This window comes from Perca fluviatilis, chromosome 19, assembly GCF_010015445.1.
Source record: "Perca fluviatilis chromosome 19, GENO_Pfluv_1.0, whole genome shotgun sequence".
Taxonomy (NCBI): domain Eukaryota; kingdom Metazoa; phylum Chordata; class Actinopteri; order Perciformes; family Percidae; genus Perca; species Perca fluviatilis.
Window position 1 is genome coordinate 1,833,922 of NC_053130.1, and position 13,347 is coordinate 1,847,268.

Below are 13,347 nucleotides of genomic sequence, written 5' to 3' on the forward strand. Positions count from 1 at the left end.
GAATGTACGAATATTTAAGGAGAACAGCCTGAACGTGTCATTAACAAACAAATTGTCACAGCACACAAAAGTCTTTTTGCATATCTCAGCTGTCATCATTTCCTGGAAAACAAAACATCCAAACATCCCTTTAAATAACTCTCAGTGGATTCATGTTAGCTCAGAACAAAAGACAGAACAATAATACAAATTAAAAGAAGAAATTGCAAAAAAAAAATAATAATAATTCAGTCCTTAAATGTCTAAAAAGTGCTTCTTTCTTATTTATTGATGTTCTTATTAATTGTGCATCTCTGTGTCATTATGTTCTGTCTTCAGCCAATTTTATTTAATTTAAAATACATTTTGGCATCTTCTATCTTTTTCGCTTTTTTCTTAAACTGCTTTTATTTTTTTATTCAATCACTTATTTATAATTCTCTCAGTGAAACACTCAAATAAAATATTCTGTTCACCTGCAATCCAAAGCTATCCGATTGTTAAAGTTTGCATTTTTTACAACCTGATCTCACAAAATTCCGTGAAATAAACACGGCCCCTTAAGTTAAGGAAAAGGTCGTGGGTGGGCTTACGTTTCCATGACACACGGGACAAGAACAGGATGGTTGGGTTTAGGAAACGTGACACGCGGGACTCGATCCCCGGTCTCCTGGGTGAAAGTCCTGTGTTGTTTGACCCATCCACCACCCTAACCAACCTCCCTATGCAGATTTTCTGGCTTTCATACTACTCGCTACCATAATGCAAATGCTAATGCTACATCATCTTCTCATTGACTTTACATTGGCATTGGTTTCCGTGGTGGCCACACAGAATTTTCACACATTCCATGCCACCATGTAATGCAGTGTTAACAGTTCGTGATCATTTCACGGATTTCTGTGAGACCAGAGTTTTTAATTACATTTATTTTAACTTTTGGAGATTTTAGGAGAAATTCATTAGTGTGAAAAAAGACATCTGATTGAAGATTAATAAATTGAAAAATTATCTTTTTACCTGCAATGTCTCGCCTTAAAAGTGACGAAGAAAAACTGATTCATCTTCTCATTTCACACTACAACATCATTAACTGACTGTGTACTGTCTCTGGTTATATAACACGTTAACAACAGTCATATTGTCACAACACAAAGCTATTTACATATCTCAGCTGTCATCGTTTCCTGGAAAAAAACATCAGCAACAACATCAATAATTTTAATAATCATTTGTAAAATGTACTCTAGATATATGGACTACTATCCTAACATGTATAAATATTACTTTCTCATTCATTGATATCCTTTAAATATCATTTTCTTCTTTCATTCTTCTTCTACCAAAGATTTTTTCATTTTTTTAACTCAAACTTAAATTTCTAACATTGAAACAAATGGAATGCCCAAAGCTGTCTGCTCGTTACAGTTTCCATTTTCATTTCCATAACTGTTTGCGGTTCTTTTATTCTAGTCTCTATAAGAAAATGAGTAATGTTTTAAAGTGTACCTTTTGAAAGCTGTGAGCCGAGCTGAAAGAGTTGTCAGATGTTGTGTCCTCTGCCGTCTCCAGTCAGTACGCTGACATGGATGATACTCTACACCTCTTCTTTAGTGTCTCGCCGTGCGCCACAGTGGGAGGAGAGGCGTGGTAAAGGGTGTGGTGATGGTAATCAAGCGAGGTGCAGCGATCTTTGGATGAGTGCCATGGATGGATTATGAGACAATGGACCCCTGGGCACAGACATGTAAAAGGGGGGTCATTTCTCCTTAACTTCTTCAGGACATGAACACCTGTTTCTTGGGTGAAAGTCTTGTGTTTTCTCCTGGTAACATACATGTAAAAGGGTGATAATTTTAAATCGTTTTCTGTTTCTTTTTGGTCATATTGAGTTTTTTATGGTCGTTTTGCATCTCTTTATGCTCTTATTCATCTTATTGTAACAGTTATGAGTCTCTTTATTTATGTGTTGTCGTTGTTTTGTCCTGTAAATACAGTGATACAAAAACAAGGAGAACAGGAATGCAAATACAAATGCAAACTTCTACTTCACTTCCCTTCTGACTGGAACTAACAAGTATTTATTTTGGTGTATGCAAAAGACTTTAGTGTGTTGTGACAACATGATTATTGATAAAATGTCTCCCAGCAGAATAGAGTTGTGTAACAGAAGAGAAGTTACAGTTAATTAATAAATATCCTCATCTAAACTCAGGAAACGCTTCAACCAGTGTCCATTTATATTAAACCTTACATTAAATCACTGAAACACCTGACTGAAGGTAAAGACCTCACAGCAGTACTCAACATATGTGTACACATATACAAGACATATGCAAAGAGGCACAATATGACCATAAAAGACTCAAAATGACTCATGACAGACACATAATGACCATAAAAAGACACATAATGACTAGGGTTTAATATTTTTCCCGAAAATGAGATGAATCAGATCCCGGGAAATAGACAGCCCATATTCCGGGAATCCCGGGAAATGGCCGAGGAAATGGCTGTTTTTTTGGTTTGTTTTTAGCCCAAGTAATGTATCTATATCATTCAAATATGTGTTCCCAAAATCCCAAACTGATGTTTTTTATATTATTTGTATCATTTTTAGGACTAAAGAACACAGTTTATGTCCATCATCAACACAGTTTGCAATGATCAATTCTGCTGCGTGCTGCAGCGCTAATTATGAAATGTCAGGTGGAATGTCTGGGACTTGTCTTATGAAAATCTAGGCAACCCTTATATAATCAATGTTTTATAGAAATCTATTATACAAACTAACGAAATATGCTTAAGTAAACCATTGAATGATTTCTAAACCATTACGTTATCGAAATCCATTCTGTGCCTGTTGAGGATGTGTAAGAGGCTGCAAACGGGAATAATCACTCAAAGTTAACCAAATACAAATACACCTTATAAACCGGTCACACAACTTGCACTGAGCTGTTTCATTGTCCGGTCTTTCAAAATGCTCCCAAACAAAGCTGGCCACAGACAACATTAACGGAGCTAGGTAGCCCAGCTGCGTAGTGCGTGCTGCGTAATGAACTTCTTCTTATTCTTCTTCTTCTTCTTTAATGAATGAATGTATTGAGCCTGTGTAATGATTTAGGGAGCCTGTATTACCGTAGCTACCGTCGCCTGCATCAACATTACCGTATGAGAATAATAGACACGCACTCCTTGCCTTTTTTTATTTTATTTTATTTCCCGTTTCCCGTCATAACCTTTCCCGGGAAACGGGAAATGGTTTTGATCAGATTTCCCGGGAATCCCGTTTCCCGGGATTAAACCATAATAATGACCATGGCTCTCATCCTTTCCACAAGGTTGCTGCTGTGCTAGATCACCATCACCACATCCTCTACCACGCCTCTCCTCCCAGAACAGGATGTAGATTATCATCCATGTCAGCGTACTGACTGGAGACTGCAGAGGACACAACATCTGACAACTCTTTCAGCTCGGCTCACAGCTTTCAAAAGGTACACTTTAAAACATTACTCATTTTCTTATAAAGAGAGATTATTAAACAAGAATAAAAGATCTGCAAATAAAATGGAAACTGTAACGAGCAGACAGATTTGGGCATTTCATTTGGGTGTTTCACTGTGAGAATTTAAAAAAAGATACAGTGTTCTGAAGTAAAACAATCTTTGGTAGAGGAAGAATGAAAGAAGAAAATGATATATAAGAATATCAATGAATTAGAAAGTAGTGTTTAGACATGCTAGGCTAGGAGTCCATATATCTAGAGTACATTTTACAAATTATTATAATTATTTTTGGTGTTGCTGATGTTGTTTTCCAGGAATCGATAACAGATGAGATATGCAAAAAACTCATAATGACTCTTAAAAGACTCATAATGACCATATAAAGAAACAAAATGACCATTAAAAGATACATAATGACCATAAAAAGACCCCAAATCACTCTTAACAGATACATAATGACCATAAAAAGACCCCAAATCACTCTTAACAGACACAAAATGACCATAAAAAGACAACGTTACTTAAAAGACAAAAGAATACTCTTAAAAGACACATAATGACTCTTAAAAGCAGCCCGGTCTCACAGAATTCCGTAAAATGATCACGAACTGTTAACAGCTCATTACGTGGTGGTGGCACGGAATGTGTGAAAATTCTGTGTGGCCACCACGGAAAACAATGCCAATGTAAAGTCAATGAGAACGAGAGCGACTACGGTAGAGAGTATTATGTAAGGCTGAAATTCCGAGTAAGGAGGTTGGTTCGGGGGTGGATGGGTCAAACATAGGATTTTCACCCAGGAGACCGGGGATCGTGTCCCGCATGTCACGTTTCCTAAAGTCGCTTTCTTCTTTTCCTAAACCCAAACGTCCCGTTCTTCTCGCGTGTCATGGAACCGTAAGCTGTGTGCCCATTACTTAATGTTTAGCGATTCCGTGAAACTGCCACAGGGCCGTGTTCATTTCTCTCAAAAGACACAAAATGACTCTTAAAAGACACAATATGACCATAAAAAGACCCAAAATAACTTAAAAGACTGAAAATTACTCTTAAAAGACATATAATGAACATGGCTCTCATCTTTGCATGTTGTTGCAGCAGTTTTCCAGGAACAACAGTTGAGATATGCAAAATACCTTTGTGTTGTGACAATATGATTGTTGATAGCGTGTTGCACTTTTTCTGTTTGTTTCTGTAGATTTCTCCTAAAATCACCCAAAAATTTGCTTTCTTTTTGAGAAAGTCATACATTTAGTTCCCTATGCACAAAACCTTTAAAATCATCTAAATCAGTATGTTGTTTTCTTTTGAATCAACCCAATTTACAGCAATGTCTCTTCAAAGTCAAGATATTTCTGATTATATGATTCTTAGCTAGGGGTCAGCCCAATGTTCCCATATTTCTAAGAATTTTTCTTAAAATTCGGTCCTATGTTCCCACACCCCTATGTTCCCACATTTCTCTGACATTTTCAAAATTAGGTCTTGTGTTCCTACATTTCCCTTCAATTTAAGCCCTATCCTCCCACAAAAATGTTTAGGGTTAGGGGGATAAAATCTGATACAAATTCATGAAAAAGGAAACGTAGGGCCTAATTTTCAGTGAAAAAACAATTCTTAGAAATGTGGGAACATAGCGCTGTGGTAACATTAGCTATGTTTCATCCACACGTTTTTATCCGAATTAAGTGATATCGAATGAAAATGCCTTATGGAAACAGTAAAATTCGATAGAATTTCATGAATATCGACTCAAAGAAAATACGTTCGGTCTCATAGGATTTTCTCTTGATTGATATATATATATACGGTTTATGCGACAAACGCTGATGGAAACGTTATTTGCCGAATAAATTAATGAATTGCGATTAAGTTTTAGGTCATTTTTATGGCTGCAACCCGCAATAAAACAAAGAAGAAGTTGTTTTAGTTCATTTCCGCCCAGTATTTCCACTCTGTTTGCACACATGGCGGGTGTCAACAAAGACATGATGGAAGTGGACAAACGAGGAGACGAGATACTTTTTGAATTTAATTGACAAGAAAAATATAACGGCTATTTTAGATAGCAAAAATCTAAGAAATGCCAACCAACAAAGGTTACGACAAGCCGTGGGACGTCCTGCGGAGTAAATGGAAGGAGCTCAAACAGCGATACATGTCTCAAAAAAGAGAGTTGTCTCTCAGCGGAGCCGGAGGGAAAATAAAAGGCAAGTTCCACCTTTCTGATGAGCTGGATCAGATCCTCGGCCAAAGGCCTATCGTAGCTTCCTTGGCTTCTAATATTAACAACTACTACTTTTGTCTAGAAAAACGTTGTTCGCAAATGTTTGCTTGAATGTCGTGTGATTCAGTGCAAAAATGAATGGAAACACCTTAAAATGTCTCAAATCAATTCGATATACCAATTTAATCGCAAGACAGCATGTGACGTCATTACGCATAGGTTTTTATTCACTTTAAAACTGTTGGATGGAAACACACTTTCACCAGCTTTATTCGCATGAGTTTTTTTACCGAACTTCAGATAATTCGATTGACAAGTGGATGGAAACTTAGCTATAGGCATGCTCCCCTTAGCTCAAACTACGAGTATTTCCTTATTGTTAACATTTCAGAAATCTTCTAATACAGAAAATATTTGTCTTAAACGTACAGTTTGTAATTTTCTGCTGCTAAGGGGTCACACCAAACAATGGATGTAAACACAGACTTTTGATGACGTCGGCAAGTTGCATTGCATTATGGGAGTTGTAGTGCTCATACTTAAACACCGTTGCCGACTAAAATCTATCTGTTCACGGACAAGTTTGTCCTTTCAGGTTTTATATCGGTATGTTTAGTAACGTTTATCCATGTTAGCTGCACTTTCCCCAACATAATTACGATTGTCTTGATTCGATTTGTATTGGTCGCTTTCCAGTTGGCGAACCAGCAAGCTAACATTAGCAAGCAGCTAAAACCACAAGATCACAATATAGTTCTCGTCAGTGTCACCTTTTGGATGTGTTCTGCACCAGCAGGAAAGGGGTTTGTTGTACTGTTACTCAATGACACTGAGAGATTTTCATGCTAAAATGTTGATATATTCAAAAATTTTGAAATTCCAAATGTCCTTTCTATAACCTGATCTCCTTACTTACAGGTTTCCCTCTGAAAAATGGACATTAACAACACTTCACAGGAGAAAAGCGACTACGAAAATGTAGGTTCTTTAAGCTACAATGATTACAGCAACAGGACATTAGGCTACCATGATGACACTGAAGCTGGATTCATCACAGATGTGGTGACGTGCATCATCATTTGCATCGGCCTTCCTTTGACCCTCGTCGCCATCTACTCTCTCTACTCTCAGGTATGAACATTAGGAATGAGATTTATTCATTTACTGTATGTAAAGGATCTTCATCTGGGTTGGGCACCAAGTTTCAAATCTTTGTGTCCTCTTCTTGTCCTGTGGGTCACTTAAAGGGATATTTCACCACTGGAAAGATGAATATGTATTTAAATTGGGTCATTTATGTAGTAGATATGTGAAATAATTTTAGAAATTGGTGCCTTCTAGACCGAGAAAAGCCAGAAATTTGCTTCCCTACAAGGCCACCCCCAAGCTACGCCTACCGGTTACAGAGGGCAGTCAAGTCAAGTGTGTTTTATCGTCATTTCAACCATATACACTGTATATAGTGAAACAAAACAATGTTTCACCGTGGCTCAAGTGGTGTTACACATTTAAAATATATAAAAACGCCATTTCATTAAAACAACATTATATAAAAACGACATACGAGACAAGCTACATTTAGTGCACACATATTATAGACCATACAAAGGACAGGACAGACAACAGACAACAAAAGACAGGGCATAAGTAGACTTGTAACAGAGCACTGATTGTTATAAGTTAGGTTCACTGTCAGGTGAAGGTAGAATATAAAAACTTTCTTGAGATTTGCATGGTTGAAATCAACAGCAACAATAAATAGTCCATCCGGATGAGCGCTTTGGAGCTCACTGATAGCTCCGTAAAGTTCAACTAGCACATTGGTAGCATTAGCGCTTGGGGGGATGTAAACATAGAGTATAAACACAGCCATGAATTTGTGTGGAATGTAGAATGGTCGGCATCTAACAGTCACTTTACTCCACCAGCGGTGAGCAGTAGTTGGATACAAGCACCGCATTGCTGCACCAGTCCGTGTTAACATATATGCACAGCCCACCTCCATGAGACTTACCCGACAGAGCACCATCTCTATCTGCTCAGAGGGCTAGCAGGCCTGGTAGCTGGATAGTCCGGTACACTGTTGTTCAGCCATGTTTCCACAAAAACAAAAACACAGCAGTCTCTGAACTCACGTTGGGAGTTTCATTGAAGTTGGATGTAGTTCAGTTTCTTGTCTAATGAGCGGACATTTGCAAGCAGGATACATGGAACAGGTGGCCTAGCTCTCACTCCTGCCCTCGTTCTGCATTTCCGTTTTTTCACACACCGCTTTTGATGTCCCTTCCCCGGCCAGTGGCATCAAGCGACACCGCAGGCTGAGGTGCTGGTCTCCGTAGCAGGCGAAGCTTGCGTAGTGTGTCGAGTATTCCGTCTGTAATAAAGTGTCCTGCATATTCTCCGATCTGCACCAATGTATCCTGGTGGTACACATGTGCGGTAGTTTGAATGCACATAATTGGAAGGTTGCTGCTGAGAAGAGAGAGAGCCTGTTAGCTTAGCTTCAAGATGGCTGACACTATTTGGACATTCTGGGAGTGAGGTCCTACTCCCTATGGGCGGGTTGAAAACATGCGGAAATAGCTCAAACTGGCTGTACTATGGCTGTAGTCCACAGCCTCGGTCCAATAAAAGCCTCAGATGACGCAAAATGACGTTTTTTGCGTCATCACAGTTTTTTTTCCAGACACATAATACAGAGCTCTATCGTCTTAGGGGGACATGAGGGAGGAAAGCATGATAATTCGAAAATACTACCGGGTCTTTAATGATACAAAGCTTAATGCTAATTGGTGAAGTATCCCTTTAAACGTACATTTTGTAACCCGAACCACGATCTTTTCCAACCCTAACTGTCCTGTTGTCATCCCGTTCTTGTCACTTATATGCCATTTAGTAACCCCACCCATGATCTTTCCCTGACCCTAAGTGGTTTTACCCTGCATGTTGAAAGATTACACCATAGGGTCCTGACTAAGTGTCAGTATTTGACGAGTTGGGAGTCAGAATATGTTATCATATCTGATGCTCCTGAGAGAGCAAAAGAGTTTGATAACAGATGTAAAAGATGACAAAAAAGCCAGCTGACTGACTGCAACTGCTGAGCAGAGAGTTCAGATTTACTCTGATTTACTTTCCTGCAGGTACGAAATGATCACGTTGCTCCCATCTACGTCATCAACCTTCTGATTTCTGACCTCATCCAGCTCTGCTGCATGATCTGCAAGATGGCATGCCCTAAGAGCAGGATAATATACATTGTCAACCAATGTATTTACAACTACAATCTGGTGACCAGTGTTGGCTTCATGGTGTGCATCGCCCTGGAAAGGTATCTATCTATCCAGCCAGGCTGTTCTCATGAATTATTCGTACATATAGCTCTGAAAAGTAAAGCTCTGTAATTCATATGTATTCCAGGTATTTATTTTGTCAGCAGCACATTGACTGCTGCTGTATAAGAGCGTGAAAATCCTCATAGGAAGGAGGTCAGGGGGGATGTTTGGCTCCTAAAACACAGGACTTTAAAGAGAGAGGGAGCAGAGTTCATGTCCTGGAAGCAGTTAAAGAGAAAACTTAACTAGTCGTTTTGGTGTCTAAACTTAACTCTTGTATTTCAGGTATTTGCTGATCGTCTTCCCACTGTGGTACCGCTGCAGACGAACCATCAAGTCCACTGTGGTGATCTGTGTCGTGGCCTGGGCCCTTCCTGTTCTCTACCTTTTCACAATATTTTTCGGTGGTAACAAATCATTGCCATTGTCTTTCTGCTCCTTCCCTTCCCACTGCTCATATTCTTCTGCTGTGCGACTCTCAAAGTCCTGTCTGCCTCCGTCTCGATCCTGCCTGAGGAAAAACGACGAATTGTAGGAACTTTGGTCCTGATGCTGCTAATTTACACGCTGCTTTTCGTGCCCAACATCATTTTGATAACGGTAGTTAGATACACAAATGACCAATCACTAACTAATACTGTCGCCTACCTGTCTACTGTGTTTCTTAATTTGAATCCTCTTGCAGACTTGGTTCTGTATATTTTCATGAAGAAAGGGGCCCTGGACAAGATTTTGGCTTCTGTGTGTTGTTGCAGAGCTGAAGACAAAGATGTCAACAGTCTGGAAAAAACAACACTAACAGTTAGAAATAGAAAAGTGGATCCAGGCTACATCCACACTGCTTTTAAGCAGCATTTTTGAGACCAGAAGATCTCCGTCCACACATGAGTTTTAGCTCCAATAGCAGAACTAATCTCAGTCCATATTAACACGTCTGACTACACATATCACATGACCATTTACACACACTGGGCATGTGCGTGTGAATGGTCAGATAGAACTGTATAACGACCCAATGCAGGAGGCGAAAGCATGTGGAAGAAATATTTATTAATAATTCAAATTGAAAGTCCAAAGAGAAAACGAAGCAAGATCAAGTTAAAAATATTATTTTACTTCTCTACTAGGAAAAATCATGCCATAATTAAATTTAAAAAAGAAAAAGGAAACTGAAAAAGCAAAGTTGACATGTAAAATGATAATTTGAAAATGTAAAGTTCAATGTAAAAAGTCAAATTTAAAATGCAAAGCTTGAATATAAATGCTTAAACTGAAATTTTTGAAATCTTTTATTGAATGACAGAAACATAAAATATGAAACTCAAAATGTGAAATGGAAAAGCTTAAATAAAAATACTTAAATTAAAATTTCAAATAGAAAAAGATAATTAATAATTTAATTTTATCTTTTAAATTTTACATTTGGTAATTGCCTTTTGACATTTTAAGATTCATGGTCCGTGTACTTTTTCATTCATTCAATTTTCATTTCATAAACAGGTATTATAAAACAAAAAATGAATGGTTATTTGATTTTCATTTTAAAATACACCATTTGAAATTGAAATACAAGGCTTTTTTTTTTTTTTCATGGTCAAAAGGGGATGGGAGAAATTTAAAATATGCTGTGATTGTCATTTTCTATTTCATATAAGAAAAATAAAATCACTCGGAAATAGAAATGAAACTGAAATGAATGAAAATCAGACCTCCAGTGCTGGGTCCCCGTGGTTCGCTTCCCGGTGCTGACTATTTCATAGCCATATTTATGTAAAGGGGGGCAAAAAACAGATGATCAGTCGCTCAGGAAGTTATAGGCTACAGTTTTCCTCAACTGCAGCTGGGGCATATCTGACTGATAACTGAATGATATCTGATTGATCATTGTTTAGGTAAATTAAACCACGTTAAGCTTTTTCACGTTAAGCGTTTTATATCCCGGTTGCAATTGAGGGAAACTGTAGCCCATAACTTCCTGAGCGACTGATCATCCGTTTTTTGCCTCCCTATACATAAATAATATGGCTATGAAATAGATGATGAAATACATAAATGAGGCAATATGAACATAGGCATTAGTCATTATAGTTCAATAGCCTAAATACATATGTTTTACTTATTTATTTTTACTTATATTTATTTATTTTATATTTATTTCAGGGGACTTTTCTTTATTTTGTCTATTTATGTGCACATTATATTCAAAGGAAGTTTTGTTATCTCACAGATTCCGACTAAAAGCAGCTAGCCTGCCTGGCATCAGTGCATCATAGCATATCACTATCTGCAAAGAAAGGAAAATATGAATAAATCACGAGCGCGGCGGATTGCCAGCTCAGCTAGAGCGGGTAACACAGCTCTGCAGACGGACCGACTCAGTCAGCACCGGGGAGCCAACCACGGGGACCGAGGTCACAGGGCTGGTGGCTAGCTGCTAGCTAGCTGCAGCAGCTAATATTAGAATATTAGACCCAGCACCGGAGGTCTGATCCCCATGATCTGATCCCGAACCGCCGGTGACTCTCTGCCAGATCAGCAAACTTACGGCAGCAACAGAAGTTGTCTGCGGCGGGTAGAGACAGAGAGTCAGAGGGAGGCAGGGAGAGAGGGTAATAAATAAATGTCACATTATGAAATAAAACTCCCCCCAAGCATTATCAAGAGTATAGGTTTCCAAAGTAATTTTAGCCTGGGCTGAAAGCAACACTGGTAGGCTAGGCTGGCGCTGTTGCCTTGGAAATGACAACATCCGGTCTCTGAATATGAAAAAACAAGACTTTTTTCATTTCGATTTTCGAGTGTTTTTTTTTTTGTTATATGAATTAGAAAATGAAAATCACAGCATATTTTAAATTTCTCGCATCCCCTTTTGACCATGTATTTCAATTTCAAATGTTGTATTTTAAAACGAAAATCAAATAACCATTTGTTTTTTGTTTTTTAATACCTGTTTATGAAATGAAAATCGAATGAACGAAAAAGTACACAGATCATTCACCATTGCTATTTCTATTTAACATTAAGGCTTTTCATTTTGAAGTGACACTTGTCAATTCAAATGAGGAGGCGTGGCCCAACGGCTGGTGGGAGGGTTGAGAGACTTCCAGCTGACAGCAGAGTCTCTGAGCTTCATTGGCCGGTCGCAACTTGCTGGCTTCTCACGTTAGACTGGAGGGTCTCAAGTCCGACAATTTTCATCCGTTATTTCACAACTAAATGCACTTCTGAGAACGTTTTAGGAGAGAAATCAAATATGTAACAGAAATGAAAATGGAAACACACACAAACACAAACACACACACAGAGAAAGACACACACACACACACCTGTGTTTCTGATATTAACTTATTTCTTCTTTTACAAAACAACAGAAGTGAAATAAAAAGAGTTATAAATCGTGCTGCACAGCTTTGTTTCTTCTTCTTTTTCACTGTTAACTTTAAATTCAATATCATTATTGTTGTGGTATCCTAGCTACAAGATAAAGTTCCTAAAATACATAACTGTAAGTTATATTATTGCTACCATTTCTTTCTCTCTGTCTCTCTGTCTCTCTCTCTCTCTCTCTCTCTCTCTCTATCTCTCTCTCTCTCCCTCCCCCCTGTTTTTTGTTTTGCAGGGACCAATCACAAGTGACCTGATGTAACTCAACATCACAGACAGTACGCTGTGATTGGTCCATTCATGATTGTCACAGAGTGATCCTTTATCATGTAGAGTCACATTCATTCACATTGTTTCAAGAGATTACAAACAGACACAGAGCCAGGGGCCCTGACTCTTCAGATGTTGCTGAAAAACACACAATATGACCACAGAGACACTCAAAACCAGTCAAAAAAAGATGAATCATAACAAGAAAAAGATGCACCTGTTTCCTGGGTGAAAGTCTTGTGTTTTCCCTGGGCACAGTCATCTGGAATAGAATAGAATAGAATAGAATAGAATAGAATAGAAGCCTTTATTGTCATTATACACATATACAACGAGATTGAAAGCAACTCCTTCTTCAGAGTCAACTCGGTGTGGGGGAGGGTGTAAGGTGCACAGTTCTAAGATGCTATATACATATATATTTAAAAAATATAAAAAAATATATATAAAGGTAGATATGGTTTCATGTACAGTGTGATATTCAGTGTGAAGTGAAGTAATGAAATTGCACAGAATTCTCAATATTATCAAAAGTATTAAATATTAAGTATTAAATATTGCACAGTATGTGTGTAGGAGATAGTCCGGGGCTTGGGGGTAAGATTGTGAAGTCAGTGCATGTGTGAGTTCAGACTGATTA

The 13,347-nt window shown here is 38.2% G+C and overlaps 1 pseudogene; it reads left to right on the plus strand.

Annotated features, from left to right (window-relative positions):
* Positions 1 to 6,651: 6,651 nt before the first annotated feature.
* On the plus strand, positions 6,652 to 9,914 carry LOC120548427 (annotated as a pseudogene).
* Positions 9,915 to 13,347: the final 3,433 nt, after the last annotated feature.